The sequence below is a fragment of the Plecotus auritus genome, assembly GCF_963455305.1.
Source record: "Plecotus auritus genome assembly, chromosome: 1".
Taxonomy (NCBI): domain Eukaryota; kingdom Metazoa; phylum Chordata; class Mammalia; order Chiroptera; family Vespertilionidae; genus Plecotus; species Plecotus auritus.
This window is the reverse complement of record NC_137770.1, coordinates 165,776,425-165,801,644: the sequence shown is the minus strand read 5'-3', so window position 1 is coordinate 165,801,644 and position 25,220 is coordinate 165,776,425. Positions and strand designations below refer to the sequence as shown.

The following is a 25,220-nucleotide window of genomic DNA, read 5'->3' as shown; positions in this document are numbered from 1 at the left end:
TCTCTCTCCCCTCTCCGTTCATCTCTGAAATAAATAAAAATATTTTAAAAAGAAAAAGGCCTTTTTAGGTGCTCAGAATTTCTATAGAAAGAAGAAGAAATCATTGTATATAGGAGTTCCTACAATTTAGTTGCAAAGCAATGAAAGCAAGTTTCCATTTCCTGATGAGAAAACTTCTGATGTACATCACAGCTACCATTTTCAGAAACAGTATGGTTTTTCTTTGTAAAAAACCAATATAGATTTAAGATCATTTTGCCACATATTTTAAAAAGGCACTTAACCATGTTTTATCAGTCATCATAATATTCTCACAGACATCACCACAGGCAACTTGTAGATGTATTAGATCTTGTGATTTACAAAACTGTGTGACCACTTTTACCCCCACAAAACATGACATACACAGAAATGCATGATATTTCCTCCAAAGGTACATATACTGTCATGTAAATGTTAGAAAAAATGCCATTGTTGCTGGTGTGATTCCGTCCTGCGCGTCTCTGCTGCAGCTCAGAAGCCGTTTATCTCCGTCTGCCTTCTCTCTCACCTAAATGCGCGCTGACCCTCCCCCCCTCCCATGGAAGATTCTATGGACATGGGCATGAGCCCTCTGAGGCCCCAGAACTATCTTTTCGGTTGTGAACTAAAGGCCGGCAAAGATGATCACTTCAACATGGATAATGATGAAAATGAGCACCAATTATCTTTACGAACGGTCAGTTTAGGGGCTGGTGCAAAGGATGAACTGCACATGGTTGGAGCAGAGGCAATGAATTACAAAGGCAGTCCAATTAAAGGAACACTGGCAACTTTGAAAACGTCTGCACAGCAACAGTTTCCCTTGGTGGCTTTGAAATCACACCACTGTGGTCTTAGGGCTGACGAGTGGTTCAGGGCCTGTGCGTAGCAGTGGGCAGCACTGAGTAGCTGTGGAGGAAGGGGCAGAGTCAGAAGATGAGGAGGAGGAGGATGTGAAACTCCTGAGTATGTCTGGAAAGTGTTCTGCCCCGGCAGGTGGTTGCAAGGCTCCACAGAAAAAAGTAAACCTTGCTGATGAAGAGAATGAGGGTGACAAGGATGATGATGATGATAAAGATGAAGATGATGAGAAAGATGATAAGGAAGCTGAAGAAAAAGTTCCAGTAAAGAAATCCAAAAGAGATACTCCAATCAAAAATGCACAAAAATCGAACCAGAATGTTAAAGACTCGAAACCATCAACACCAAGATCAGAAGGTCAAGAATCCTTAAAAAAAAAAAGGAAAAAATCTCCTAAGACACAAGAAGGACCTAGTTCTGTAGAAGACATTAAAGCAAAAATGCAAGCAAGTGTAGAAAAGGTTCTGTGTGGTTTCAGTAGGTTTCCTTTCCTTGTACAGTAATGAGTCAGGTCCATTGGAAAAATAAAATTTTAGAACCAGAAAGTAAAAGAAGTGCCATTGTATTAACAGTGTATCCTTTATTCCTGAAAAACCCAGTGTGTGCAGAGCAAACCCTTTCTCCACAAACCTTTCACACCCTTGTAGAGGCTGTTCACACACCCAGCGATGACACCAGGGGCCATACGGATCCGTTAGGAACACGTGGAGCCCGAGGCGCGGAGTAAAAATGCATGCACCTCATGCTGGGGGAAGAAAGTCAGTGTTTATACCAAGAGACTTGAAAATCGCCCTAACCGGTTTGGCTCAGTGGGTAGAGCGTCGGCCTGCGGACTGAAGGGTCCCAGGTTCAATTCCGTCTAAGGACGTGTACCTTGGTTGAGGGCACATCCCCAGTAGGGGGTGCACAGGAGGCAGCTCATCTATGTTTCTCTCTCATCGATGTTTCTCTCTATCCCTCTCCCTTCCTCTCTGTAAAAAAATCAATAAAATATATTAAAAACATAAAATACTTTAAAAAAAAGAGAGACTTGAAAATCTGCACACTTTCCTGGCCAGTAATTATTCTCTCATTTTTGTCATAAAGAAATCTTCTACAATATAGAGGGAACGCCTATTTTATTGCACGTGGTTAACATAAGCAAAATGTTTGCTGCAATTTTGGGAAGTGTTGTTATTTATGTGACAGCGGAGAGGTGGGCAAGAAGAAAACCATGTGCTTCCATAAACGATGTGTAAGACTTTAACTTCAGAGAAAGGAGGGAACTTCAGGAAATTATTTAATACTTATATTAAATACAATGAATGCCTTCATATTTTTATTACAAGTGTTCAAATCACTCCTCTGGGATGTAATCACAAGCATTAGCTTAGATACCAAGTAAGGCAGCTTCTGCATCGGCACGGTCGCTTGCGTGGCATGCCACTAACAGCACACAGGGCGTGGCAGCCCTCGCTCTCCGTAGTACTTACAGGTTATCTATCTGGGAATAAGATTCAGGAAGAGTTTAGGTGGAATGAATGATTGCTTAGGACCAACAGAGAGGATAAAAGACCATTATTTACACATGGACTCATTACCAAACTTTTACACTAAGATCCTTTTAAATAGCAAACCCCCTAGAGCGTTTTGCATATTCATATTTCAGTATATACACAGTGTTGTAAGAAGTTCGAAAAGGAACAGCTGGAAGGGGAGGTTGTGCTGCAGAGCAGCAAGCAGAGACAGGCTGGAAGGCCCGCTCCCCCTCAGCTGGGCTGCCTGGTCCTGGACACACTTGTTCATCTCTCTCTAAGCCCCACCTTCCACAAGAGTAATATGGGGACAGCACTGCCTACTTCACTGCTTTCTCTTCCGGTTAACGGTATGCAAATGCTTAGCTCCCATTGAGCTCTTAATTAATGGAAGGAATTTCTATGACTATTATCATCATGATTGTAATTAATAGAGAAGCATCTAATGCAGAAACATACTAAATGCACAACATGAAGGTTGAAAAGCCAAATTCCATCCTATTTATCACCCAAATTTAAAAAAAAAAAAAATCACTGACAATTTTGTCATGGACCAAAAACTGAAATCTCGAGGGCCCACGCTGATGGCCGCAGCCAGATGCTCCTTCCAGAGAACACGTGTAACTTTCCAATATGACCCACGAAGTAAGCCACGGAAGCCGGGCGCTGGGTTGGTTGCTGTCTTCATTGGTGACCTTGTAAAACCGCCAGCCTCAGCCTGGGTGACGCTGGAGTGCAGGAGCGGAGCAGCAGGGCCCGCTCCACACGTCAGCTTCCACTGGACGCGGCTTTTAACTCCTCCTTTTAACTCCACCCCCAGCAACAACAACAACAAATCTAATATTCAGACAGGAAAAGGGAAAAGTGCGTGAACCTCACCCTCGTCCCCAGGCCATTTACTCATAAAGCAACAGGAAACTTACAATAACCTTTACAACAACAGCAACCACCATTTAACATGTCTTTTTGAAATGTTTTTGCTCATCAGGAAAGTCTCCACTGGGCATGTTTTTTAGGAAATCGGTGGACGGATTCCCTATAATTTCCTGCACCCTGACCCTTGCTCAGTCACACCGTTTCTAGGGAAATGAGTCTGGTCCTCTATTCAGGGACTGGTTCTCTCTTCACATTACAAAACAGGTGCCCCTCCTAAATCCAAAACACAGGTTTGTGTTTTATGTTTCCCACTGATTTTGTGAAAATAAACAAATGTACTATTCTGTGCTACTGTGCACTTCACTGTCCTCTTGCCACAGTAGTCAGCTCCCCCAAAACTGTGGGCTCAGAGTGGACGACAAAGCCCACACAAGGCCCCTTAACTGTCCACCAAATCCATCCCAGAGGAGCCAGCTGTGTGCGGCCTGAGAATCCTCAGGTGGCAAATAGACAAGTATAAAAGGACATGTTTCCTTAAAGAGAAACTCAATTCCTGATTTCCCTTATTTAAAAAATGTCAGGACTAGAATATAAAAGAATGTTCAGGAAAACAGCAGGATGGGGAAGAAACCATTCTGCCCTGGGTTCAGATCCCAGCACCTCTCAAACCTGCTTCCTCCCCAAGGCTCCAGGGAGGAAAGTGCCCTGGGCCAGCGATGTGGCTGCCCTTGTGCGTGGGGACAAGAGCGTGTGCACCAACAGGAAGGTGGGGTGGAGGCCCTGTCCTGGGCTCTGCGTCTCAGAGCCTTCCCAGGGAAGGAAAGTGGGGATAGGAGATGACCCGCCTGGATCTCAGCATCCACTGACCAGCCCGCTAGACATGCACCACTGCTGGCCAGAGAGGAGCCGCCTGGGGAGCAGCCATCCAGTGGCCATCCTGCGAGACAGCCAGGCACCACCAGCTGCTGCCTCCACTGCCTGGCCCTTTGCAAGTCTCTCTATAGGACACAGACAGGTCTCATTCCAGGCCTGCAGGTCTGCAGTGACTGCTATGGAGCTCTGATTCTAGTTTTACAAAATCGAGAATACCCAACCATCAAGAAGCCAGGATGGCAGGAGCAGGGCGAGTGCAAGAGATAGGCTGAGTGAGGGAAGAAAGCTGTCACCCGGCCCTGCGGACAACAACGTGCCAAGGTGCCTGGTCAGAGCCACCATGGGCAGTCACGTGTGTGATTCAGAAAGATATCTGGGGGGCTCCTGCACATACATGCACAAACGCACATCTCACACGTGCACATACCTTCATATTTATGCATCCCAGACCACACACCACACGTGCACACCCTCTTATGTACACATCCCAGACCACACACCACACGTGCACACCCTCTTATGTACACATCCCAGACCACACACCACACGTGCACACCCTCTTATGTACACATACCAGACCACACACTGCAACACACAAAACCGCTCCCCTTGCCTCACTGGTGTGGCTCAGTGGTTGAATGTCAACCTATGAACCAGGAGGTCATGGTTCAATTTCCAGTCAGGGCACATGCCCAGGTTGCGGGCTCCATCCCCAGTGAGGGGCATGCAGGAGGCAGCCAATCAATGATTCTCTCATCGTTGATGTTTCTATCTCTCTCTGCCTCTCCCTTCCTCTCTGAAATCAATAAAAAATAAAAATAAATTTAAAAAAACAACACTCCCCTAGTCTATTTCCACCTGAATCAGCTCCTGACTGACCTCCAGCTGGAAGGCCCTTCAGGACACTTCCTGTCCCCAGCACACCAGGGTCTGGGAACACAAGGTCAGTGACGACATTCCTGGCCACCTTGGAACCAGAAAGACATGCCCACTGGGCACTGAACTCAGGGGAAGGGGCAGCAGGGGCTCGGGGGGCTGAGCAGGCCAGTCATCCCTCACGTCCAGCTCCCCAGGGGAGAGGAGGGAGAGATAGCATGAGGGCCCCAGGGCAGGGTTTTCCTGTTTGCCGCACACACCCCAGGCCCACAGGCCCAACGCGGCTCTCTGGTGGTCTCCCTGCCTGTGTGAAAGGCTCTCGAATTCACCTCAGATCTTCAGAATGGGCCTGCATCCCGTTCTCTCCCTTAAAATGCTGCCTCTTGAATGGGAAAAAGAAAAATCAATCGGGAAGGAAATCAAATAAAGGTCATAAAACACAGCCATCAATTTAAACATTAAAATTTAATAACACACTTTAAATTGAAGATGAGTTAAGTGACATTTCCAAACCTTTAAAAGCAGGCAGCCTCTGGTGGGAGAGGGTGCCCCACATAAGGCTGTTTCCGTAACTGCCCAGATCGGCCAATGGCCAAACTCTCCACGTGGCCGGAGGAGGTCTGGACCGAACGCTTCCCTGGCAGCCATCCCTGTCCCAAAGCGGCTGGTTAACATGTAAGGAGGTGGGAGGACAGATGCCTCCAGCCTGGGCACAGGAGAAATAAGGCCCCAGGCTGTCCTTAACCACACCCAGCGCCACAGCCCAGCCAATGGCAGCCGGAACTCGGCGGTGCTTCCCAAAGGAGGAAGGGTGGTGAGCTTGCCAGCCTCACCAGTGGCGGTACCCGCTGCCGCCAGGGGAGAAGCCAGGAAAGAAATGTCTACTCTTATTCACAGGATAATCACAGGCGGACTCGTCTCTCCATCCACTCTGATTTCTCTCTCGCTCGCTAAACAGCAGGAATCGGAAACTACAGCTGCCGAAACAGGATCCCGGCACAATTTACCTGCAGAGTGTGTGTGTGTGTGTATGTGTGTGTGTGTGTCCTTAAAAAGAAGGCTCAGATTCCGAGGGCCGGATCCGACTCCTCAGTCCATTGCCCCCCATCCCCCTCCCACACACACACACGAATATTATTCAGCCACGAAAAAGAAAGAAACCCTGTCACTTGTGACAGCAGGGATGGACCAACCTTGAGGGTATTATACTAAGTGAAATAAGTCAGACAGAGGAAGGCAAAAATTTTATGTTCTCACTTATATGTAGAATCTAAAAAAAGCTAAGCTCACAGAAATAGAGAGTAGAGGTGCCTCCCGCAACCACTGATCTGTCCTCCACTCCTATGGTGTTCTTTTCCAGAATGTCCCATAAGTGGAATTTTATGGAATGGAATGTTTGAGACTGGCTTCTTTTACTCAGCACAGGGCCTTTGAGGAGCATCTAAGCTGCCGTGGAGAGCTCACAGAAATTTGTTTGTTTTCACTTCTAAGCAGTATTCCATGGTATGGATGTACCACCATTTGCTCATTTATTCACCTGTGTGGGGCAACTCTGAAGAGAGCTGCTGTAAACACTGAGTACAGATTTCTGTTGAACATCAGAAGCTCTCACTTCTCTAGAGCTAATACCCAGAGCCCGACTGCTGAGTCAAATGCTAAGTGTGTGTTGACTTTAAGAAACTGCCGAGCTGATTCCCAGAGTGGCTGCTGGTTTCTGATTTCCCACCAGTGATGTTCCAGTTGCTCCCATCCTCGCCAGCACGTGGTATCGTCAGTGTTTTTTCTGTCAACCATTCTAATCGATGTTAAAAGCATCTCATCATGATTGAAACTTGCATTTCAAGGAGGACTGGTCGTGTTGAATATTTCATGTATTTATTTGCCATCCTTATATCCTTTTCAACAAAGTATATGTTCAAATATTTTGCCCACTTTTAAATTAGGGAGTTTGTTTCCTTAGTATTGGATTTTGGAGATAGATAGATAGATAGATAGATAGATAGATAGATAGATAGATAGATATTCCAGAATTGATAGACAAGTATTCCAGAATCGATGGATCAATCAATTGCTCAGTTGACACATTCATAGATTCCGGATACAACTCCTTTCTAGGAGATGTGGTTCATAAGTTTTTTCCCCAGGGTGTACTGTGTCTCTGCATTTTCCTTAACAGTGCCTCTTGCAAAGCAGACGTTTTTAATTTAGATGAACTCCACTTATTTTTTTCTTTTATGAATCGAGGTATCATATCTAAGAACAGCTTGCCTAACTTCATGTCCAGAAGAGTTTCTCCTATGTTTTCTTCTAGAAGTTTAATAGTTTTACATTTTACACTTAATATACGATCCAGTTAGAGTTAACTTTTGTATAAGGCATTTTTTCTTTTTTGCATATGGATGCACAATCCTTCCAGCACCATTTGTTGAAAAGACTATCCATTTTCCACTGAATTGCTTTTCACCTCGTCAAAAATCAATGGCCATATTTGTGTGGACCTATTTCTGGACTCTCTATTCTGTCTATTGATCCATGTTCTATCCTGAGCAGAGTATAATTTACTACTTACTTTAGTAAATGTCTCTTCGTGGGAAAAAGAAATAATTCCGTCTGGAAGCAAAAGCAAACTAGTAATGTTCTATATGATACTACGCTTCTTGGAAGGAGGTGTGAGCAGCACAGTCCTAAAGCAGAGAAATGCTGTAATGGCTCCCGGGCAAATGCATCCGTGACACCTGAACATGTTTAGGGGGAAAGCAGCACATCTCGAAAGAGTTTCCAAAGCAAACTCCAACAATTTGACAACAGAATCAAATTCCTTAAGAACTCCTGAAAACCGCTGAATTAAAATTATAACATAAACTATCCTCAGATTAAGAGAGTTGGACTAACACTAACTAAACGATAAATACCTTGAAGGTGCAATTCAACCAAAGGACTTGTATGCATGCATCTAAGCATAACCAATGGACACAGACACTACCAGGCGTCCTCAAACTATGGCCCGCGGGCCACATGCGGCCCGCCAAGGACATTTATCCGGCCCGCCGGGTGCCGCTGCCTGTCCTGCTTAGCAGCCGACTCGTCCCAGGCCCGCAGTGTGCATAGGAATTTGTTCATAGTTTTTTTTTAAAACTATAGTCCGGCCCTCCAACGGTCTGAGGGACAATGAACTGGCCCCCTGTTTTAAAAGTTTGAGGACCCCTGCCTAGGCGGGTGAGGGCATGTGCTGGGGGGTGGGAGTGGCCGGGAGAGGTCAATGGGGGGAAAAGGAGACATATGTAATACTTCAACAATAAAGAATTTTTTTTAAAAAGTGAGTGAGAGTGGTTTCCCTACTGGGAATGACCCTGATGAGCTATCTGATCTGCAGGAAAAGCAGACACTCCCTGAAGGGTAGATCCTGAGGATGACTTCATAAGCCACACTGAGAGACGCTAACCTGGACACCGGGAGGCGGCCACAGGAAGCCCTCACCCCAGATGGCCTCTCGAGTCCATCAACAAGAAAACTCAAATATTGGGACAAGAACAAAAAAAGGTACTAAATTGGGGTGTCCATAAAACTAGCGCACGGTACAAAAAAGGCTCCTAAATAGTACGGTGTCTCAAGCGGGATAAACTGCGACTCAAAATGCAAGATTCTTAGAAGCACACAGCTCTGTTAGTCACGCCTGCAAAGGCTGGAGCTGTTAACGCCCACACTGATCTTCCCTTGGTGGTGACCCCCAGGTGACCAAAGGCCCCGCCGCTCCTTTTAACCAAGGCTGTCCAGAAGAGCTTTGATGCTGACTCCGCAGCATAGGGTGCATCGAACAATACACTTGCCAGCTTTGATTCACTCACATTTAAGTTAAACAAGAGAGCTTGCCCTGACTGACCAAGAGAAGAGTTTACTACCATCTTGAAACAAACACAGAGCCAGAGTTCATCGTCTATTCCTACTGCAAAATTCAGCCCCTCTGAGTTAGACGGGTTTTCTTCCACATCCTTGCCTTTAGAGTACTATTAATCAAACTAAAAACAGAAGGAACCTGGAAATTCTACTAACAGATGAGAATAAAATCTGGCAGCATTTATTTGAGAGGAAATAGTCCCACCTTAGGACAGGAATACAGATGCACATCAACACGCACCAACTAACACTATCATTCTGCACCACTTTATGACGGTGAGATAAAGAGAATTTAGCAGACTAACCTGCTGACCACTCTGGGAAAAACCCATATGGCGTGGCCACATTTTGGTAACAATCATACCAGAATGTATATATTCAGAGTGTCATCCCTTTCAAAAGGACCACCACAGGAAATCATACATTCATCCCAATGAGCTCATGGCACAGCACCCCCCATTTCTAGAAATGTTCCTTATGCAACCTTTTCCTTCCTGCTCAAGCGGCCTAAATAAAATTCATGAAATTCTTTGAGCTGGGAAAGACTTCAGCTATCTCCTTATTTAACCATAAATCTTTACAGCTCAGGTCCAAATAACATGGTTCCCAAACCAATGGTATTTTCACAGGTTGTATCTTGTGTCCAATATGACACATCCTCATTGTATAAAGAATTAACTTTGCAAATAGTTGAGAGAGAGAGACAGAACTATTTCTGGTGCAATCAACATCAGGTATGAATACAAAGACTGTGCCTGGCTTTTCACATGTGGTTGACAAACTGGCCAAAGGGATGACAACCTCACAAAATTCAAGAATTTGACCCCTATAAGAGGATGGACTTAAAAATGGAGAAAAGCACCTGGCTGGTGTGGCTCAGTGGTTGAGTGTCGACCTATAAACCAGGAGGTTGTGATTTGATTCCCAGTCAGGGCACAGGCCTGGGTTGCCGGCTTGATCCCCAGTTGGGGGCATGCAGGAGGCAGCCGATCAATGATTCTCTCATTGATGTTTCTATCTCTCTCTCCCTCTCCCTTCCTCTCTGAAATCAATAAGAAATATGTATTTTTTTAAATGGAGAAAAGCTTCAGTGTCACAGAAGGGGCAGGACTTGGTCAGCACTGCTCCGGAGTCCTTCTCAGAGCTGGTGCCCAGGGGACCACCTCTGAGCCAGCAGGGGCTCCTCACCTCCCTGGATCCTGGAGGAGGGGGTGGGGGGAAACAGGCCATCTTTCCCTTCCTCCTGCTCAACCTTGTCTGGACAGAGCAATCTTCCAGAAACTCCCCATTCCCAGCCCTCGGCAGTTCCATTCCAGGGGCTCGGGGACCAGAACTGGACCCTGCTTTCTGCCCTGCAGGCCAGCCCACCCCTGTTCACCCTCGAGCACCTGAGGAAAGTCAGATTCCATGGTCACAACGCCCAGGCAGAACCCCAGGAGCTCAAAGGAAACAGCTCTGGACCTTCCGGATCTGCCAGGACCATCGACCTTCTTCCTTCTTCACTGCAGGTTAATGACACCTTAGTCACCTTAGAATCCCTCCTCGGTGCTTCCAAAGGCATTCACAAAGACAGTCTAAGAATGGCGAGGCTGGAGCTGAACCGCTGTGACGGTCAACACCGCAGCATGGGTTCCATGCATTTCATCACGAAAACCAAAATCACAGCGACACAGGCACCTTCCCATGCCTGTATAATCTGCAAGCTCACCTCTCACACCCACCGCTGCACCTTTTAACACTGGTTTCATGGCTGGGGGCGGGGTGGGGGTTTCTCCGCAGAACGACCAGGCACCCATTTTTCAGGGCATATAACACTCGAACCATTTTAAAAACAAAGAACACGATCACTGTGTACAGAAGCTGCCACGTCCCCATTGATTTGAGCCTTGCACGTAAAGTCAGGCTGGTGACTAAATAAAATTTCCCTTTTCATCTATTTACCTTATAAATTAGATAAAAGCACTAAGCCCATGAAATAGAAACATGAGAAATATCAAGGCAAAAAAATTCAAATATAAATTCTAGGGCTTAAGAAAACACAACTACAGTACCCTGCATATTCCTCGCCCACCTCCCCCAACACTTAAGGACGTCGAGACGATGAAACCGGGACCTCTGTCAGCAACCCACTCAGTGTTTAATAAGCCCTCCTTGCTGACGGGGCCTTGAGTGAAAGGTCACTAAGTCATTCCACAGGAAGCCTCTACGGTGGATCTACAGCAACGTGGTCAGAGTAAAACTACGTCCCACAAATGGTGAGTCTTCTCATGCAATACATTTCCACATTTCATTGAAGAACTATGTGCATATCTAAAAGTAGAGATGGAAAAAGATATTCAAATATGTCACAAAACCTATCCTCCTCAGACTATTCCAGAAAATTCAAGAGAAAGGAACACTTCCAAATTCCTTCTATGAAGCCAGCATCACCCTAATACCAAAACCAGATAAAGATAACACAATGAAAGAGAATTATAGGCCAATATCCCTCATGAACATAGATGCCAAAATCATCAACAAAACTCCAGCAAATCGGATCCAGGACTACATCAGAAAGATCATACACCATGACGAAGTAGGATTTATCCCGGGGATGCAAGGATGGTACAATATTTGCAAATCAATAAACGAGATACATCACATAAACAAATTGAGAGAGAAAAATCACATAGTCATATCAATTGATGCAGAAAAAGCATTTGACAAAATCCAACACCCTTTCTTGATAAAAACTCTCAATAAGATGGGACTAGAAGGATCATACCTCAACACAATAAAAGCCATATATGACAAACCCACAGCCAACATCATATACAATGGGCAAAAACTAAAACCATTTCCCCTAAGAACAGGAACAAGACAGGGATGACCACTCTCACCACTCCTGTTTGACATAGTACTGGAAGTATTAGCCATTGCAATTAGACAAGAAGAAATAAAAGGCATCCAAATTGGAAAAGAAGAAGTAAAGCTGTCCTTATTTGCAGATGACATGATACTGTACACAGAAAACCCTAAAGACTCCATCAAAAAATTATTAGACTTAATAAATGAATTCGGCAATGTAGCAGGATACAAAATTAACGCCAAGAAATCTATAGCATTTCTATACACCAATAGTGAACTTACAGAAAGAGAGACTAAAAAAGCAATCCCATTTACCACTGCACCAAAAAAATTAAGATACCTAGGAATAAACCTAACCAAGGAGGTAAAAGACCTATACGCGGAAAACTACAGGACACTGAAAAAAGAGATAGAGAAAGACATAAACACATGGAAGAACATACCATGTTCATGGATTGGTAGAATCAACATCATCAAAATGTCCATACTGCCCAAAGCAATCTATAAATTCAATGTACTTCCCATTAAAATACCAATGGCATATTTCACAGACCTAGAAATAACTCTCCAAAAATTCATCTGGAATAAAAAAAGACCCCGAATAGCTGCAGCAATCCTGACAAAGAAGAGCAAAGTAGGTGGGATCTCAATACCAGATTTCAAGCTGTATTACAAATCCACTGTTCTCAAAACAGCCTGGTACTAGCACAAGAACAGACATATAGACCAATGGAATAGAATAGAGAACCCAGAAATCGACCCAAACCACTATGCTCAATTAATATTTGACAAAGGAGGCATGAACATACAATGGAATCAAGACGGTCTCTTCAATAAATGGTGTTGGGAAAATTGGACAGATACATGCAAAAAAATAAAACTAGACCACCAACTTACACCATACACAAAAATAAACTCAAAATGCTTAAACATAAGATGGGAAACCATAAAAATACTAGAGGAATCCACAGGCAGAAAAATCTCAGACATATGCCGAAGGAACTTCTTCACTGATACTGCCCCTAGGGCAATGGAAGCTAAAGAGAAAATAAACAAATGGGACTACATGAAAATAAAAAGCTTTTGCACAGCAAAGGAGACCATCAATAAAACAACAAGAAAGCCCACTGCATAGGAGAACATATTTGCCAATGATATCAACGATAAGGGTTTAATCTCCAACATTTATAGGAAACTCATACAACTTAACAAAAAGAAGATAAACAACCCAATCAAAAAATGAGCAACTGACTTAAATAGATACTTTTAGAAAGAAGACAGAAGGAAGGCCAAGAGACATATGAAAACATGCTCAAAGTCACTAATCATCCAAGAGATGCAAATCAAAACAACAATGTTGTACCATCTCACACCTGTCAGAATGGCTATCATCAACAAATCAACAAATGACAAGTGCTGGTGAGGATGTGGAGAAAAAGGAACCCTAGTGCACTGCTGGTGGTAATGCAGACTGGTGCAGCCACTGTGGAGAACAATATTGAGTTTCCTCAAAAAACTAAAAATGGAACTCCCATTTGACCCAGTGATCCCACTTCTAGGAATATATCCCAAGAAACTAGAAACACGAATCAGAAAGGATATATGCACCCCTATGTTCATAGCAGCACAATTTACCATAGCTAAGATTTGGAAACAGCCTAAATGCCCATCAGCACATGAGTGGATTAAAAAACTGTGGTACATCTACACAATGGAATACTACGGTGCGGTAAAAAAGGAGTTCTTACCATTTGCAACAACATGGATGGAGCTGGAGAGCTAAGTGAAATAAGCCAGGCAGAGAAAGATAAATATCACATGATCTCACTCATTTGTGGAATATAATGAACAACACACACTGATGAACAAAAACAGATCCAGAGACAGAGAAACATCGATCAGAACGTCAAACCTCAGGAAAGGTAGGGGACGGAGGGGGTAAGGGGGAGAGATCAACCAAAGGGCTTATATGCATGCCTATAAGCTTAATCAATGGACACAGACAACAGGGGGGTAAGGGCATGAATGGGGAGTGAGGGGTAATGGGGGAATAAGGACACATATATAATACCTTAATCAATAAAGAAATTTAAAATATATATATATGTATATAATGTCATATTTGAAGTTATATACACAGTGGTCATATAAGAAGAAAAAAACAATCATAGCCATATATTTGGGGTCATTAATAAAATGCTGTTTCTTTCTGTTCTAAATGTGTAACTTCAAATTCTCATATTTCTGTATAACTTACTGAATTGGCAGAAACATTAACAAAATATATTACAAATTTAAGATCTGAAGGAGCATTTGGATGATTTTAGGTTCTATATTTGTGGGTATCCGAATACAAGAAAATGGTTCTATGTATTTTATTACTAACACATGTCTTTCTGTATGGCCATAATCAGAGTTCAATGGCAGATAAGGTTATCATAATCAGAGTTCAATGGCAGATAAGGTTATCATATTACAACATGCTTATCTTCTAAAAGGAAATCCTGAAAATTGAAGCCTTGAATACACACACACAACCAAATAATTCTAATCCCATCAATATAAAAACAGATGAATTACAGTATGTTCACATGTGGAATACGCTACAGCAGTAAAAAAAAAAAAACACACACACACACACACAAATAAACCAGAGCTACTGGTATCAACTGGTTCAGAGCCAATCATATTTCACATTCATTAAGGAAACTCACTAGACAGAATTCATCTATCACAGATGTTTGCTTGAAAAGGGGACTGTTAATCCAGCAATTTAAAAAGCATAATTAGCAGCGCTGTTAGGAACACAGCTGGAAAAAAAGCAGAACAATGACTGTATGTAATTCAAAGTTTCTTCCTAAGTTCTAACTACTACAATGAAAATTCTGAAGTTTTTCAGCTTTTTTCACCAACTCCTGCTTTGACAAGCTTCAGAATAAATGCTATGGAGAAATAGCTCCGATTAAGCTTTGTGGAACTGAGACAGGCTGAGCCGCTCTGACCCTTGCAATTGCAGACTACAGCTTTATGACATACGGAGCTTCAAAGGCATGAGGCCACCCGGTTGGAAGGAATGTGCCCTGGCAATTCAAGTCTGACCTCAGAAACCATTAAAGGTTACCTGCCCTACCCTGGCCATGCTCAGTGGTCTCGGGTTCGATTCCCGGTCAAGGGCACGTACCTAGGTTGCAGGTTCTACCCCAGTACTCCTGTCGGGGGCTGTGTGGGAGGCGGCCACTCAATGTGTCTCTCTCACCTGTCCCTATTTACTCACCCATTTATTCTACAGATATTTATTCAACTCTCACAAATACTTCTCTCTAGGCGATACAAAGGCGAATGAGACAGTTTCTCCTTGGGAGAAGATTAAACCCTGGGTGGAAAGAAAAATCTCACTCTGAACTGAACCAACACAAGGGACTCAACGGAGGTGTGAGTGGCACCACACAGCCCTCTGAGGGCCTTTTGGTCGCCTCCACCTGCATGGGTGCCAGCTCTTGCCCAGGCCCTAAATGCAGGCACCATCACCACCGGCATTTGATGAAGATACAAAGAAACCACCCAGGACAAGGTCACAAAGTAACAGAGGACATGAGCAATGTGTGCAGACAAACATGCAGACAGCACATACAAGCAAACACACGTGGTTATTTCCCTGAAGTGACCTGCAGGTTTCTTGGTGGCCTTGCGGTCCAGTGCGCTCTCCCTCCCGGGCTACGCACAACGTTCAGGCAGGAGACACCCAGTGAACAGGAGGCACAGAGGCAAACAGCATCAGCTACACATTCTCACCAGGTATCGACCAATAACCAATGTTTGCCAGAAGTGAGAGGAGTAAAGGTATTTTAAACTAGTTAAATGAATTTGTTTCCTGATATGTTCTTAATACATGAGACAGCATAAAACTAGGCCTATTCACGATTATGTAAGCCTTTAAATGCCCTTGAACTATTTATGTCTCTTTGTATTTTTATACCAAATAAGCCTAAGGTTAGAGGAGTATAAATAAAATTACTGACAACAGCTGGGATGACATTAGGGTAGGACTTACACCCATAAGGTACTGATTGACCCCAATTCCTCCCCTTTCTATACATAAACACAGGGAAGAAACAAGGAGTTAGGACTGATGCAGACCCACCCCATGTCCCGTAGGGTGACTGCTCCCTTCCCCACACAACCATCTACAAGGTGCTCTCCCTCCAGCTCCACCCCCGAGGGTCGGCAGAGCTCCCTCACTCACCGAAGCCCCACAATTAATGTTCCCCCACTCAGGCCAGGGGCGTCCTCCTCTGGACACTGTCCCCACCCACAGTCAAGTCCAGGCTAAATGAAGCTGATCTGATGACCAGTCACCCCGAGGAAAACTCCACCATAACCTTCCAGACAAGGCCCCGTGAATCAACTTAAAAGAGTAAAGAGTTTTGCCCTGGCCAGTGTTGTTCAGCAGTTAGAGCATCAGCCGCACACCGAAGGGTCGAGGGTTTGATTCCTGGTCAAGGTCACCTGGGCTGCAAGTTCAATTCCCGCCCGTGAAGGAGGCAACCAATTGACGCATCTCTCTCACATTGTCAATGTTTCTCCCTTTCCTTCTATCTCTCTCTCTCCCTCCCTCCTTTCCTCCCTCCCTTACAGTATCTCTAAAAATCAATGGGAAAAAATCCTCAGATGAGGATTAACAAAAAAACAAACCAAAAAAAAAAAAAAGAGTGAAGAGCTTAGTTCTTACATTAAAAAATAAAAAAGGGGGGAGACATCAAAGCAGCGTTACTCCAGGAGGTCCATGCTGGCACCAGCCTCTGCCCCACGTCTTCCCTTCACCCCCCAGGACAGCTGAAGCCAACTGTCCTACCTTCCCTCAAGACCCCTAAATTGAGAACAAGACCCCAAAACCAAGCACTAACCTTTTGGTTCAAGTTTTATATCAATAAAGGACCACAATAGGACTCTGTCTCCCTGAATCCGAATGGCCACCCTCACACAGTAGGCACATTCCTTGTGAGAAACAACTCGAAATCCCACGCAGGCCGTGGGGAGCCAGGGTCAGTAGAACAGCAGCCCTGGGGTCCCCTGCCCCCTCCCGCCCCCATTCTCCAAGCTGGGAGACCACTCGTGTCCAGCACCCCTGGGCCCACTGGGGTCACACATCCTCCTTGATAAAGCCACTCATTTCTCAAATCCAAAGCAATAAAGGGTGAGGAAGCCCATGCTACGGCTTGCTTGGGTTTTTCATTCTCTCCACTGTGAGAATAACAATGTAAGCGTCTTCATTTGATGTCTCCACGTGGCGGCATTGAAGCTGAGCAAATGTCTGATGCCATGCCAGGTTGGACTGTAGGCATCTTCAACTTCCTGAGTGAATTCACAGTTATTGTAAACCACTGCTGGGAAAATAAAAGCCAGTGAGTATTTGCCTTTCCATCAAAAATAGAGAAAACCCCACTACGGGCCACCCCAGGGCACCTTTCAATGCCATGGAAGTTTCTGCATCAAACGTGGATCCCTCACCTTTGCTTCCCAAACTGAAGAGACCAAGGCCATGTGACACCAGGACCCAGAAATAAAATAAGCGAAGAAGGAACAAATCAGCCCTAATGGGCTCCGCAAACCACAAGCTCTCGTGGTTGTGAATTGAGTACCGAGAGCCAGAATAACTGACTCCTCTCCGTCGGAGGACAGAGTAAATGCCATCTCCCCCTAGTTTGGGGGAGGCAACATCCTCTCATTTCCTCGGAGCCCAAAGAAATGACACTTCACTAAAATGGTTAGAATTAGCCAACCAGGCACATGGAATGGGTGAAGGGCTTACTAAGGCCTCCCAATTGAACACAATACCCAGCAAAATCAGAAGTTAAAGGAGTTCAAAGACACATCAACTCATCCAAGTGCAATTCTCTTATTATCTGGTGAGCCACCTCTTCCGACTCATAAGTCAAATTCAAAACTGCAGAATGATTAAGATCAGGGTGAAACTACAGGGAACAGTAACAGGTCAAGAACAGACCAAATCGCATCAATGGCTTTACAGTAAAGAGACGAACCGTGCACCTGCTGGTCAGTCATCACCAACCAACTAGCCAGCGGGCTGTGAATCAGTAGGTCAGTAAATAGAGCATTCAAGGGCAAAGTGAAATGTGGACCTGAAAGGGGTTGCAGGAACCTCCCAAGTCATCTGATCCAGGCCCTCATTTGACAACTGTGGGCCCTAAGGCACGCACCCAAAGTTCAATGTCAACTAAGGGCAAACCAAGGACTCTAACGCACGTGCCCTGCTCCCCTCACCACTCACCTCCCATCTGTCTTCTCATATCACGAGTTTACAAATACTAAAGAAAAATAAAAGTCACAAGTTCCAAAACAGATTTAGATTCTGAGCATCAAATGCAAGTGAAAATTGTAATAAAGAAATGGCCTAGCGCTGTGGCTCAGTGTTTGAGCATCAACCCATGAACCAAGAGGTCACTGTTTGATTCCTGGTCAGGGCACATGCCCAGGTTTCGGGCTCCATCCCCAGTAGGGGGTGTGCAGGAGGCAGCCAATCAATGCTTCTCTCTCATCATTGATGTTTCTATCCCTCTCTTCCTCTCCCTGAAATCAATAAAAGCATATCATTTTTTTAAAAAATAAAGAAATGGTTAAAAAAAAAAAAAAACTCTTGGAAACTAATCTAAATATAGTTTACTGAAAACCCACACTCAAAGCTAATCTTCCAAAAGGACATCAGATGAATTCAGCCTCAACCATTTTTTTTTTATTTTCACTTGTATATATAGAGTGATCTACTTCCTTTTTCCCTTAAAACACATGAATAATCCAACAAATAATTACCTATTTCATTTCAGGGAAAAGGCTAAGATCATTTTTAAAGTCCCTACCACAAAACACTTGTTATCCATTTCTTCCTGCTGGATAATAAAAGGGGTATTCAGCTTCAAGCATCGACAGTACAGTTCTTGTTAAATAGCATTTATGAGAACGGACAAGAGATCATCAAGAAGCACTTCGTCTGAGCTTTCAGAACCCACAGAACACATGTTTTACAGCAAAGGGAAAATATACCAGAGGCTGGGTCACTGGAACATCTGTCTTGGCCTTCACCCAGGAAAAAAGCCAAGAAAATGCCCAGTGTCCACCAAAAACAAGAAAAAGTACTCTTCAGACAAGAGGTTATTTCTAACCATGTCCCTCTTATCACTGTCACCAAACAAATCTGCGAGATAATTTCTGTATTTTTAGTTTTTCATCCCACTGGAATCAGGCTGAGGCGTTTACGGACAGAGAATGGTTTGCCTATCTTTAGAATCCAAATATGGGACTCTAATAAAAATAAACTTTCATTACTGTAAGTACTCTAAACTTTTCAGTTTCTTGAGGAGAAAAATCCATACACTTTCTGTCCATTAATTCTAACCATAAATTTTCATTCATGATCATGGAGCCCTGAGATTGGGCAGAGGGGCACCCCCCGTACACTAACCACACACTCGGCCAAGTTCTCCTCCCCCAGAGATGAGCCTTTCGTTAAGAGTCCATTGTGAGGATGGTTGTTGTCTGGTCTTTGAGATGAAAGGGGGCTGGTGTTTTTAAGCATGATTAAACATTTTTCATGCAAAAACACTTCATACAAGGACACAGCACCATGATTTGCCTCACCAGCCATGTTCCCCCACCCCTCCCAGCTCAGTCAGGGACACGGTGGGAAGCTCCAGGTCACTGCCCATCCGCCAAAACACTTTCTCAGTGGAGGTACTTCCCTAAGACCTGCTGAAGGATGCTACAAGGGTGCCGCCATATGCATTTGGGCGAAGGGGCAGCCAAGAATGGCCGCGATCCAGTCTGTGTTCCACTCCCAGGGAGAGAGATGTCCCCTGCATGGGGCTACAAAGGGGGCACGGCCTCTTTGCTAACAAAGGGGTGTTTATGGGCTACAGAGAACCTCAGAGCACACAGGGTGCAGAACTAGAGGCAGGCAGCAGAAACGAAAGGGAACTAACTGCACAGTTCAAAGGACTAACGTAACCATTGCTGAAGCCTGAATGGGCTTCCTTGGGAAGGCGAAGGAACCATCACTGTATCATTAACAGAAAAGCTGCAGACCCACCCTCCTCTGCAAATCTCCCAGACACACAGCGGAGCCCAGCTGGAACCCCACGCATGACGCTCCGATTCCGCTGTTTAGTGGCTGCATGGCCTTGCTTAAGGCACTTCAGCTCATTGGGCTTCCTTTCCTCACTTGAAAAACAGCAGCAGTGCTGGTCCCCAGTCTGGCAAGGCGGTAAGATTACATGAAAAGACATGGATGCAGGGAAGAGGGAAGTGCCTAGAGCACCGTGAGCATCTTCAGTGCCGTCTGTGTACCAGCTGGGCGTGAGCCCTTATCGTTGCATCCCAACCTGAGTGCCCACAACTTGCCTCAACGAAACCTGCTTGTCTCAGATGTGCATCCACCCCAACTCCAGGAGTAAGAGCTGAACTAGGAAAACGACGTTCTGTGAGGTCAGCGCTGGAGAGGATGGTTTCAGTCAGAGCAAGGAGTCCAGGGGAGATGGGCCAGAGCGAGCCAGTGCCCACGTGGGAACCGGGGATTGTTGTCTGGGGGTGGGGAACAGGAGAAAACCTGGAAGGAATTCCCAAATTGGCATCCACTGAGCGTCACATCAATCGGCATCCACATGGATACTGAAGGTCAATCCGTGATACCAACTCCAAAGCTTTGGCCATCTGACTACTTTTACTCTGGCATTTGGGTTCCTTAGGAAAACACAGCTCAGACGAACCTGGGGATGCTGCCTTCAGACCACACTGCAGGTGGGCTCCACGTGTGAGTAACTGCACACTGACCAGAACATTCCAATTTGATGACATGCACAGGAATGTCAAACACTTGAGAATTTGAGTAGGAATATCACGCTGAGACTTTTTCAGGGATGTCATTTCTGCCAGGCGCGTGGTGACATCGAGAGGGTCCAGTGGACAAATCCGGTCTAACTCTCAGTGTGTGTCGGCTGCAACTGAGACAGACCCCAGGTTCCTCAAAGGTGAGAGGTGGACCCGCAGCTGTCCAAAGATGAGGGGGAGGCATGAGGAGAAGTGGGAGGAGCTCGGGCCAAGGTTTCCAAAGGTTTCCAGTGTCTGTGTACACACCCAGGGCAGCTGGGCCAAGGCAAGCTGTGGGCATGAGTCAGGAGACCTGTCAAGCCCCACTGGACCACGTGTGGATCCTGTACCGCCTGAGGATCCTGTACCCCCTGTGGATCCTGTACCGCCTGTGGATCCTGTACGGCATGAGGATCTCGGACATGTAGCTCAGTGCTGTCCATGAGAATGCTCTGCAGTGGTGGGGACACCCTCCACCTGCAACATCTAAGGACAGCCGCAGCTGTGGGGCTGCTGCTCCTGACCGCTGACCCACCTCCCCCGACCTCTCTGAGGTCGTTTGTCACCTGTAAAAGGGGGTGAATGCAGCAGCCTCCTGTGTCTCCAGGGCTGTGTGAGGATCAAGACACATGGATGAGCCAGTGGTCACAGCAGAAATGTATTGCCTGTGTTGATCTCGGGTCCAGGGTCAACCCACCTCCTGCCCCGCCCACCTCCTGCCCCTCCCCTCTGCTATGGGCCAGACCCAACACTGCCCTCCAGGACACCAGGAAGTCTCATTCCTCTTGACCCAAGGATTCAAAACGATGCAAAGGAGTAACACTTGAAAGGAACAGCAGCCATGAAAAGCAGTAAAAGCCCATGAATTCTGTCCCTGAAGTGCTGCAAGTTTGGGGAGAAACTGGTGTCACCTGAGGGGCTGACAGAGCAGAGGCCACAAGGCATTTGTCCCTGCTCAGGCCCCAGGGGGCAAATGAATGTGTGTGTCCCCCAAACTCATGTGTGGAAGCCTAACCCCCAGGGTGATTGATGGTATGAGGAGGTGGGTCCTTGGGGGTGATGAGGTCATGAAGTGGAGCCCCCATGATGCAATTAGTCTCCTTATAAAAGAGGCCCCAGAGCTCCCTCGCCCCTCCTCCATGTGAGGACGCAGCGAGAAGACACCACCGATGAGCCTGGATCCCAATGGTGCTGAAACCTGACCTCAGACTTCCAGCCTTTAGAGCCTGAGAAAGGAATGTCTGTTGTTTAGGGCCCAGTCGGGGTATTTTGTTATGAAGCCTGAGCTGACAGAGACACCTGGTCGGGCCCTCTGTGTATGGAGGCCGCCTGGCCCCAGGGGCCCTTCCTCACCCAGCCTGCCACAGGACTCCACACCCAGGGCCCTCGCTAAGCACACTTCTCCTGGATTCTCTCCCCGCCTTCTCAGGCTACACTTTCATCAGAACAGGAAGATGATTTCATAGGTGACTTTTGGCACAATCTCCAGCCTGCTTCCTTTCCAGCCTCGGAGAAGTGCTTAAGGCAGCCATGGGCAAACTACGGCCCGCGGGCCAGATCCGGCTGTTCTATCTGGTTCTCTTGCTCTCCCCTCCGCTCCTTTACTTTGAATTTATATTAGTTCACACAAACACTCCATCCATGCTTTTGTTCCGGCCCTCCGGTCCAGTTTAAGAACCCATTGTGGCCCTCGAGTCAAAAAGTTTGCCCACCCCTGTAGAGAAATGGCCTCGAGCTGCAAGATGGCTCGTCAGAGAGGACAGGCTGGTCATAGCCAAGGCAGCAGCCTCAGCTCCTTCCACCGGAAAGTGCTTTCACACGGAGGACCCCCAGTGAGCGTGACAAATCCTCAGTCAGGTCCGCAAAGTAAATGCCATTACTGACAAGCCCCCACCTCCGCAGTCCGGCAGCTCTGTAACGAGGCAGGTTCCCGTGGGAGCCAGGTGTGGACTCCCGTCAAAGCCTTTTCTATAGCAGAGGTGGTCACTAAACTGAGCTAGTGTTTTCCCAGGCTCATTCATTAAAAACAAGCTCTCTCCCGGCACGCGTGGTTCAACGGTTGAGTGTTGACCTATGAACCAGGAGGTCACGGTCAGGGCATATGCCTGGGTTTCGGCCTCCGTCCCCAATGTGGGGTGTGCAGGAAGAAGCCAATCAATGACTCTCTCGCATCATTGATGTTTCTCTCTCTCTCTCCCTCTCCCTTCCTCTCTGAAACCAATAAAAATATATTTTTAAAAAAATGAACTCTGGCACTCAGTGAGACTCTCTGCACTATGAACCATGTACCGGTGGCGGGCTTTGCCAAAATTTCCAACGCGTACACGTCAACCTAGGCAACTGCACGGCTCGGGGGCAAGTCGACCTGCAGGTGTGTCCTGGGCACCGAAAGCGTTTACCAGTTTGGTTTTGTCTTTCCACCACAGTGAGGTGAGTGTTAGACAAACAGCTGGCTTTGTTTTTGGTTTTTGTTTTTTTCCCAGCTTATCACCTGCTTTACCCAACTGCATGAGTTTTAAATGACAATGCTTTGGTCGCTTCACAGAAAACAGCCATGCAAACTAGTGTCATTATTACCACTGCAAAGACTCGGTAAATTCCTAGCTAATCAGGCAAACATTGAAAATGAAGCTGCACTAAGGTTTAGAACACTCAACCATTAGTTTTTTTTTGTTTTGTTTTGTTTTTGTTTTTTTTTAAATGTATTTTATTGATTTTTTACAGAGAGGAAGGGAGAGGAATAGATAGTTAGAAACATTGATGAGAGAGAAACATCGATCAGCTGCCTCCTGCACACCTCCCACTGGGGATGTGCCCACAACCAAGGTACGTGCCCTTGACCGGAATCGAACCTGGGACCTCTCAGTCCGCAGGCTGACGCTCTATCCACTGAGCCAAACCGGTTTCGGCTCAACCATTAGTTTTTTTTTTGTTTTGTTTTGTTTTAAATATATTTTATTGATTTTTTACAGAGAGGAAGGGAGAGGGATAGAGAGTTAGAAACATCGATGAGAGAGAAACATCGATCAGCTGCCTCCTGCACACCTCCCACTGGGATGTGCCCGCAACCAAGGTACATGCCCCTGACCGGAATCGAACCCGGGACCCTTCAGTCCCCAGGCCGACGCTCTATCCACTGAGCCAAACCGGCCAGGGCTCAACCATTAGTTTTAAACGACAACCAAGCTTCAAAAAACACCATTCCTGCTTTAGATGTAGAAAACACATGAAAAAAACAGAAACTCCCACTTCTAGACTTACAACACTTTTATTTCAAGCCCACCTAGAGGAAGCCGGAGAACTAAAGCCACGCTGCCAGACCAGGTGGCGCGAGGGTCCCCACGGGGCGCAGGTGTGGGCGAGGGCGCCTTCCTGGCTGGCACCCGGCTGTTCTCTGTGGACACCGCACAGCACGTAAAAACCTATCTACGCTGCGTAAGGACAGACTTCATTCACAGGACAGACCTCATTGCTGCGGCTGCGGGAAAAGACAGCCACAAAGGAAGAAAGAACACTGTGCCCCAAAGTCTGCCCACATGGGGGAGGAGAAGGGGGGCGAGGCAGAGACTGTGTCACAGGCAGGAGTGAGCAAGCCTGGCGGGGCCTGGTGTGGGGAGTGGGGCAGAGGCGGCCTGGCCAGATGCAGGTCAGAGGTTTACTGAGGGGGCAGCCGGTTCTGGGAGGGCCCTGACAAGGGCTGCTTGCTGGCTCTGACTTCAGAGTCTGGGAAAGAGACATGCTGGACCCATTAGCTTACCAAGCATTTTGCTCCCACTGGTCAGTGGGGAAGCAGCTCATCACTCACTTACGAGGCAGAGACGGGAATTGGGGGGTCTGTCTGGGCTTGTCCTGGGTGCACAGGGCACCGGGCATCTTAACTGGGTCCTATGGGAAGGCGAGTTCTTTGTGGCAAGCGAAGGGGTGGGGGACTTCTCGGCCATCCTGTCTGCCAGGACACAGGCTCGGCAGAGCTCCCTGGTGTCAGGCGTCAGGTTTGTGTAGTCTGGCCCCATCCCCACGGGCTCCCAAAGCTGTCCAAGCTCTCAAGGCCTCGTGTCACATTCCTTGTGCACAAGTTCCCAACAGGAGTCTGCATCTCACACCAACTTCACATCATAAAATCACTGCTGTTTCTGCAACAGTGGCACCACAGCACCCGAATCCTGCAGCACGGGACCCATCCCCCAGGAACCACCGTTTCTCAGTGGGCCAGAGCACTGCAGGGAACACGAGAAGACTCAAGTGAATTCCCTGGAGGGGGGACCGGGGCTCGGGAAAGACAACTCCCCCAAGGGCCTCAGTGCCGGGCCTCTCCTGCAGGGAGGGGCAGCTGGGCGTGGCGCACCCAGTCACCTGTCCAAGCTCCGCTGCCCGCAGTGCTGACGAGACCCACCACACAGGCTGTGCGAGAGGGAACAGTCCTGATGTGTAGAGACCGTTAGCTCAGCAGCAACCAGCCCTACGCACTGCCACGGAACAAAACAAAACCTGCCCAGGAAAGCCTGTCCCCATCAGTTGGCTTGGCAAAGGTCTGTTGGCCACACTTAAGCTGTGACATGTTAAGTAACATGTGAAATCTAC

At 46.5% G+C, this 25,220-nt stretch overlaps 1 protein-coding gene and 1 pseudogene across 5 annotated transcripts in view; one reads left to right on the top strand and one right to left on the bottom strand.

The window, feature by feature from the left end:
* The window catches only part of DIP2C (disco interacting protein 2 homolog C), a 421,423-nt gene that overhangs the window by 313,378 nt on the left and 82,825 nt on the right, over positions 1-25,220 (bottom strand). The gene's annotated exons all lie outside the window — the stretch shown is intronic.
* On the top strand, positions 578-21,067 carry LOC308255637 (nucleophosmin-like; annotated as a pseudogene). Its single transcript has 2 exons — positions 578-1,348; positions 20,911-21,067. The product of its transcript is annotated as a nucleophosmin-like (transcript).